The following is a 7474-nucleotide window of genomic DNA, read 5'->3' as shown; positions in this document are numbered from 1 at the left end:
TTACAACCAGAATTCATTATCAAAATACTACCACACATTTACGATTATTCCTCAATCATATCCCAAATATTTTCACGCCTAATCACTCAATTCATTCTCAATCTCCATCTGAAATTTCTTAATATGTTACCAAACCTCATAATCCTCGTCATTCAACAACACCACCGCTACACACTACAATTTCTCATCCACATCACTAATCATGACCACTCATCATATTCATCAACATTCATCAAAACTTACAACCACCATAATCAGCCAGAATAATCAATGCCCCTTCTCATCAACATTCAACACCAAACATCAACAATCACCATAATAATTCATCAAAATCATCATAATCATAAATAACACTAATGCTCATCATATTATTATCATAATGCATATATCACATATTACAACACTCTATATTATCCTCTTCATCGTCAAACATAAATTCACATATAATTAATCATACACCAACATCATTCAATCTTATCTTATGGTCAATTAGCCTAAGGTTCACGAAACATTATATACTACATAAAAGAAACCAAAATCATACGTTGGCTGATTTTCAATATGCACAAACACCCAAGGCTTGATTCCAACAAGATCAACAAGCCTCAAGCACCAACACCACTTCCAAAACTCACCAACTATCAAACTATACACATATAACATACCAAGAATCAATACTATGGGTAACCAAAATATCAAACCACAAGAATTTGAAGGACTTACCTTACCCAATGAGATTAGGGGCAAAACCCAACAATATTCCAAAGCTAGATCACCCCTAAACAACCAAAACGCAAAGAAACTAAAAAATCCAAAGCCATTTCGAATTTTGGGATAGGGCAGAAAACTGGAGCTAGAAAAAAGATTTCTTACCAACAAAACTTTATTAAAAATCACGGGCTCAGCAAGAATGACGTGTGACCGCAAACGACTCGTCAATCGAAACACCATAGCTCAAGTTATGTCTCAAAGAAGGAGATAATGAATAGTATCAATGGTGGACACTCTTCTCTCTCGATCTAACGATCCTCTATCCCTCTTGTGCTGAAAATGAGCTTTCTTGGCTCATTATGACTTTATATAAGTTGGGCTTGGACTTAATTTGGATCCGGTCCAACCGCGTAGCATTTTTGGTTCATTTGGCCCAACTTTAGGCCAAAACTTTTAGAATAAGTGTTTGATTTGCTATTTTAAAATCTCTTCTAAGGTTTTCTACTATTTTATTCTCTCTCACGCAGTACTAGACAGACTTAAGCTGGTTCTACTGGCTAATCTATCAGTACGCATTTTTTACGCGAAAATTTTCAAAAGAGAACTTTTTCCCGCTCAAAAAAATTCACTGAATCCAAATCTCACAGTTACATTTATAAAAAATATTTTTATATTTTTGAACCTATTATGAGCAATTAAATTATTCTATTCTACTTAAGCGATTTTTCGTAAAAGCTCCGATTCTTACACTTATCAATAAACAATAAGCCGGATTACAGTTACTATAGATTTGTTCACAAGGAGTTCAATTTGTTCTGTTATTACTATCAAATAACCTTCATTTATTCAATTTGTTCAAGCAGGTACTCTATTTCCTATTCCAAGTTACAATTCATTCTGTTATGGCTTTTTTACCATATATATTTTGAAATCTTCTCCAACCACAGAAATCTGCTAATTAGATTTTTTCACTAGAAGAACACATGAGCCTACAAAAATGACTTATGGTAATTTTTCTGGTTCTTTTTTCTTCTGAAAAAAAATATTGAATATACTGAGTTATTATGAAGCTTAAATTTACAATAGGGTTAACTACCAAAAATGCCTCCGAATGATTCAAACACTGAAAAAAATGTGCCCGAATTTTACTTTCGACAAAAATGTCTTTAAATAATTTAAAAATGTGACAAAAATGTCCAACAGTAAATATATATTTTCAAAAAATACCTTAGAGATTGAATTTTGATGTAATTTTTTGCAATCATAATTTAAAAAATGAGATATTATTATACTTAAAATTTGGTAATTTTTTTCTAGGTATATATTTTTTGTAATTTTTAAAAGTATTATTAGTTATTAACAAAAAATTACTAAAAAATACATTAGAAATTGAATTTTGATGCAATTTTTTGCAAACATGATTAAAAAAATGAGAGATTATTATTCTTAAAATTTGGTTATTTTTTGTTAAGTATATATTTTTTTTGTGATTTTTTAAAAGTATTATTGGTTGTTAACAAAAAAAATTATAAAAAATATATACTTAACGAAAAATCACCCAATTTTAAGTATAATAATATTTTATTTTTATAATCATGCTTGCAAAAAATTGTATCAAAATTCAATCTCTAAGATATTTTTTGAAAATATATATTTACTGTTGGATATTTTTGTTTTTAAATTATTTGAAGGCATTTTTGTCGATAGTAAAATTCGAGTGTATTTTTGTCAGCGTTTAAATAATTCGAGACATTTTTTATGGTTAACCCTTTGTAATATATCTCTTTGTTATTTAGCTCCATATTTATCTAAAACTTAGTTAGTTAGTGGCAAGAATAAGATTGAGATCTTTCTCTATGTCTCTGCACATTGTAAAATCTTAAAGCTTTTTCTCTACCTTTCTATTCCCTTTTCACATCAGGTCTATTTTAATTTAGTAATTAATGTATTTGTATTTAATAATTTTGTGTTTTACATATCATTTTTTAATAACAGAAATTGCTAACCGTAATAAATGAGTTTGAAGCATTATGACCTGAATTTAAACTCCTTGAAAACAAATTAAACAATTAGAGATAAATCCTAGTTATAATAGTTATAATATTATTCTACTCTCTTACTTTTTGGGGTCGTTGCTTCTTTATTATGTTCTCTCTTGTTTGTAGTTTTGCTAGGAGAAACCTTGAAGGCATGCTTACAATTTCATGATCTTAGTGCAACTTTTTATCAGGACTCTTCTGATTTTTAATTCTACCCTTTTCAAAAGCTTTAATTTCAGAATTTTAAATGCTTATTTGCTTCATGAGGGGTTTAGTACCTTTCTAAAAAAATCAACTACGGTATAATTATTATTAATGCATATATTAGTATGTGACTTCATAATTTGTCCCTTGTTAGATCTTTTTATTTTGTTATCATGATAATTATATTAAGAGAATTAAGGCATTTCTAGATAAATAAATAAAAAGAAAAAGAAAAGGTATTATTATTTACAACTTTCATTATATCAATGGAGTTCAGACTCTAATTAATTAGGGTACTGCATCATTTTTTTTGTCTCTTTTTCATTTTTGTTCATCACTTTCATTTCTATCTATATATGAATGAATTAACACTTCATTCAACTCTCATTTTATCATTCATGCTTTTGTTTGCAGTCGTTTTTGGTCATTTATCAAAGTGTTCTTCTATCATATCCCATTCCAATTTGCCTCTTCTCTTTGCAATCATGCTAAATTTGGAGTTGAACGATTCTTATTATTATTTTGCAGCTCCGTGATTTGGTTTCCAAAGGCACAATGCGGTTCAATACAATGGCTCATCATTATCGATGCTCGTGTTCGTTGCTTGATTTGTGTATAAGATGTATGTGTTTCTTAACCGGCTTCTCAAGAGTTATGTTTCTTCTTCGGTTCTAATTGTTAAATTTACTTTGCTTTATGAAGATCAGAATTGCACTCATCATTTGTTTTTGCAACAAGTATCCGTTAAGCAAGCCATGCTTAAGCATAACTCTTAGTTTGCTAAAGAATATTTTTTTTTGAAATAAAGGAAGCTCAACACGTTAAAGTGGAGCATACATAAAGAAAAAAAGAAACATACAGATCAATCCCCAGAACACAACACGCTCTTGGTAATTTAGGACTGCCCACAACTCACACGGGTTCACATCCACACCATTTTGTGTAGCTCAATTCCGTCCTTGTTTGAATTACCTCAATGCTTGCCCTTGTACTCTTGAAGATCCTGGCATTGCGTTCCAACCATATGTTCCATATCACTGCAAAGAACGCTGTCATCCACATCTGGTGTCCTTGTTGTTTATTGTGCATGCCCCGCCAGCTTTCAAACATATCTTTAACAGTTCCAGGAATTACCCACTCTCTCCGAAGCAATCACACCTAATTACACCAAACCTTCCATGTTACCTCACACTGAAGAAATAAATGCTCCGCCGATTCGCTTTCCTTGGTACACAGCACACAAGTGCTATCACTCTAAATGTTAATTCCCAGTTTAGTCAACCGCTCCTTGGTGTTAATTCTACCAACTAGCACAAACCATCCAAAGAGCTCAATCCTCGAAGGCACAAAACCTTTTCAAAGTGGACTTGTAAAGTTATAGCTTGTGATTTCATCCGACATTGTTTCCGATTGTATGACCTGTATAACTGATTTCGTAGAAAAAACTCCTTTATTTTCAAACTTCCACGTGACATTATCCTCGCGCCCAGCTGAAAGCTTCACTGGGCTTAACCTCTCATGGAGCTGACGGAGAAGTTCCAGCTCCAATTGAAACAATTCTCTCCTCCATTGAAAATTCCATATCCAGTCTACCCCATTCTAAAACCCGCAATCCCCAATTAAAAATCCTTGTTGGCTTGAGATAGAGAATAGTTTTGGAAAAGTCGCTTTCAGAGCATCATTCTGAATTCAGTTATCTTCCCAAAACTAGATTTTGCTACCATTATCTACTGTCATTGCCAGGCCCCTAACCACCTTATCACGAATTCGTGGTTCTTTAATACTCAGCTGACAAATATCTTTCCACAGTCCTCCTGTTGATGGTAAAGGCTAAGTTAAAAGCATGACATCCGGGTTTAACTTGTTTGCTAAAGAATATTATTCAAATTCCCAATAAAAACAACTGCATATAAATTTTAACTTACTATAAATAAAATCTTAATTACCTGTACTGCAGTGATTCCATTAACTTGAAGGAGTTCACCACCTTTGAGCAATTTGGTGGGCCAGTTTACAGGGTTCACAAGTAGATTTTCAATTTCTTGAACCAGGCCATTGAATCAACTGTTTTTTAAATTTATGAAGTCAGATAGATTTAAGCCCGTAAAAAAAAATTAGATGATATTCAGTATTTAATCTCACTTTTTATTGTTCTCTCTTATTTATTTTTAGTCTCACTTATAGAATTAAAGTTGAGAGATTACATTTTATTCTTTCAAGTATTAAAAAAATAAAAAAGGTCTATTTCTGATCTTAAAATAATCTGCAAATTAAAGTAAATATAATAATTAAATGCACATGCAGATTAATTCAACCAAGTTTATCCCACTACTTTGAATATACTATTTTGGTCAAACTCAATTTATGCAAGATTTATACAAACTTTATCGTAAGAAATTGCACTTACATAAATTGTCTTAACTTGTATTTGCTTTAACTATCTGCAAATCCAACTTGGATTGTCTGCATTTATTCGTTGTATAATGCATTTCTGGTTTTACAAACATGGGGGTTTTGAGTTTATGATGTTTTTTATTTTTTTCTTTTTTCTTTTTTGTTGCAGTATTGCTTCTTGTATTGCTTCTGCTTCTTTATGCTGTTATCAAATTTGCTGGACAAGGAATCTGCAGCAAAAGGAAGCCCGATTGATCGACACACATAGTGTTGCATACACAGCCCACATAATCAATAAGATGTATAGGGTAGTCTTCTTATGCTGTTTCCATTAATGAATTAATCCTAAATGAAAACAGCTTATAGTTTAAGTTATTAGTGAAATTTTAGTTATTTTCCTTCTTGTTTATTTGACTTCTTTATCTGCTACTTTCACTGAATTTATATTGCAACTATTAGCATTATTCTAATATGGTGAAGGGAATCCAAAGGAACACTTTTTTAACAATATCTCTTTTCTTTTCTTATATCTATCTTTATTCATAAATGATCAATCAGCATTTATACAGTAAAATAGTAAATTTTTGTGCTAATGAACAATTAATATCTTTGTTCACGACTTCATGTTCAGGTTGAAGAGCTCGAAAGAAAACTTGAAGAGCAAGAGCAGAACTCAGAAAATTTGCTTCAACAAATTGTATTGAATTATTTTTCTCAATTTGACACTTTCTTTTAATCTATCACATGTTTTATTTTATAATTTATTAGATTCACGCTAGAAAAGGCACGTGGATACAGGCCTCCAATGAATAATAAAGATAGTACATAGTTCATTAACTTAACTTTTCATGACCTTTGATTTGTAATGTTGTTTCAGGTTACTTATTAGTCGATTAGAAGCAGTAAATCCTGGAAAGTTGAAACATGAAGAAAATTTAGTTTTCTGGAGAAATGTGCACAATGCTTTCGTGATGCATGTAATAATATTAATAAGGTTTAATTATTGTGTTGGTCATATATATAATTTCATAAAATTTTTAATTAGGTCTTTATATATATTTTTTTAATTAAGTCTTTGTATTAATTTTTTTTTTTAATTGGGTCCTTATACTTTTCTTTTATTTGGGTCTTTATACCAATTTTTTTAGTTGGATTTTTATGCAATTAAGTCAATTACTATCAAAAGAGATCTAATTGAAAGAATTTTGTGAAGGAATCCAATTAAAAAAAAAATAGAGACCTAATTAAAAATTTCGCAAAATTATAGGGACTAATAGAATAATTAAACCTCCTAACAATTATCCTCAAGAAGATAACACTCTTGTTTTCTTGTAATACTCTTCACACATTTATCCTCCTCTTTGATTTGCTAGTTTATAATGTGTTTATTGGGACCATTAGCCATAAAATCATCGATGTACATTTGGATTTTGGATCATAAATTTAATATATTTATAAATTTTGTCTCTTTTAATTTCTATATTTCAATATAGATATTATGAATATTTTTTGTATTTATTTAAAAAATTGATCTATGTTTAGATTCTTTTTATATTTTATTGAAATATAATTATTTATGAAAATCAAGTTTTAATAGTGGTATATGTTAAATTAGTAAAAATCTATAATTAAGAAATTAGTAACAGTGACCGATTTAGCGATTGATTTTAGATTTTCAGATCAGACATCAGCGGCTGATTCTGCAACCGATTTTATCAGCAACCGCTTTGGCGACCGAAAAGTGGATTGCTATTTAACGACCGATTTTCTTAGCAACCAATTTAGCGACAAAAAAAGTAGTCGACGTTTAGCGACTGATTTGATTAGCGATCGAGTTAGCGACCAATATTATTTGATACTAGTTTAGTAGCATTGGTTGAAAATTGGTCACTAATATCAGTTGCTAACGGTTAGCGACCGAAATTGGTCGCTATTTTTAAATTAGCGACTAAGGTTTTAACAACCATCAGAATTGGTCGTTAAGGGTTTAACTACCGATTTTTAAGAAAAATCGATTGCTAAATCGGTCGCTATTTCAGTAATATCTTGTAGTATATGTATAATAACTAATTTTATTAGTTAATTTTAGTATACACCTAATAAATTACACTAATATTTTTTAATTA

Source organism: Arachis duranensis, chromosome 6, assembly GCF_000817695.3.
Source record: "Arachis duranensis cultivar V14167 chromosome 6, aradu.V14167.gnm2.J7QH, whole genome shotgun sequence".
Taxonomy (NCBI): Eukaryota; Viridiplantae; Streptophyta; class Magnoliopsida; order Fabales; family Fabaceae; genus Arachis; species Arachis duranensis.
This window is presented reverse-complemented; position numbering follows the sequence as displayed.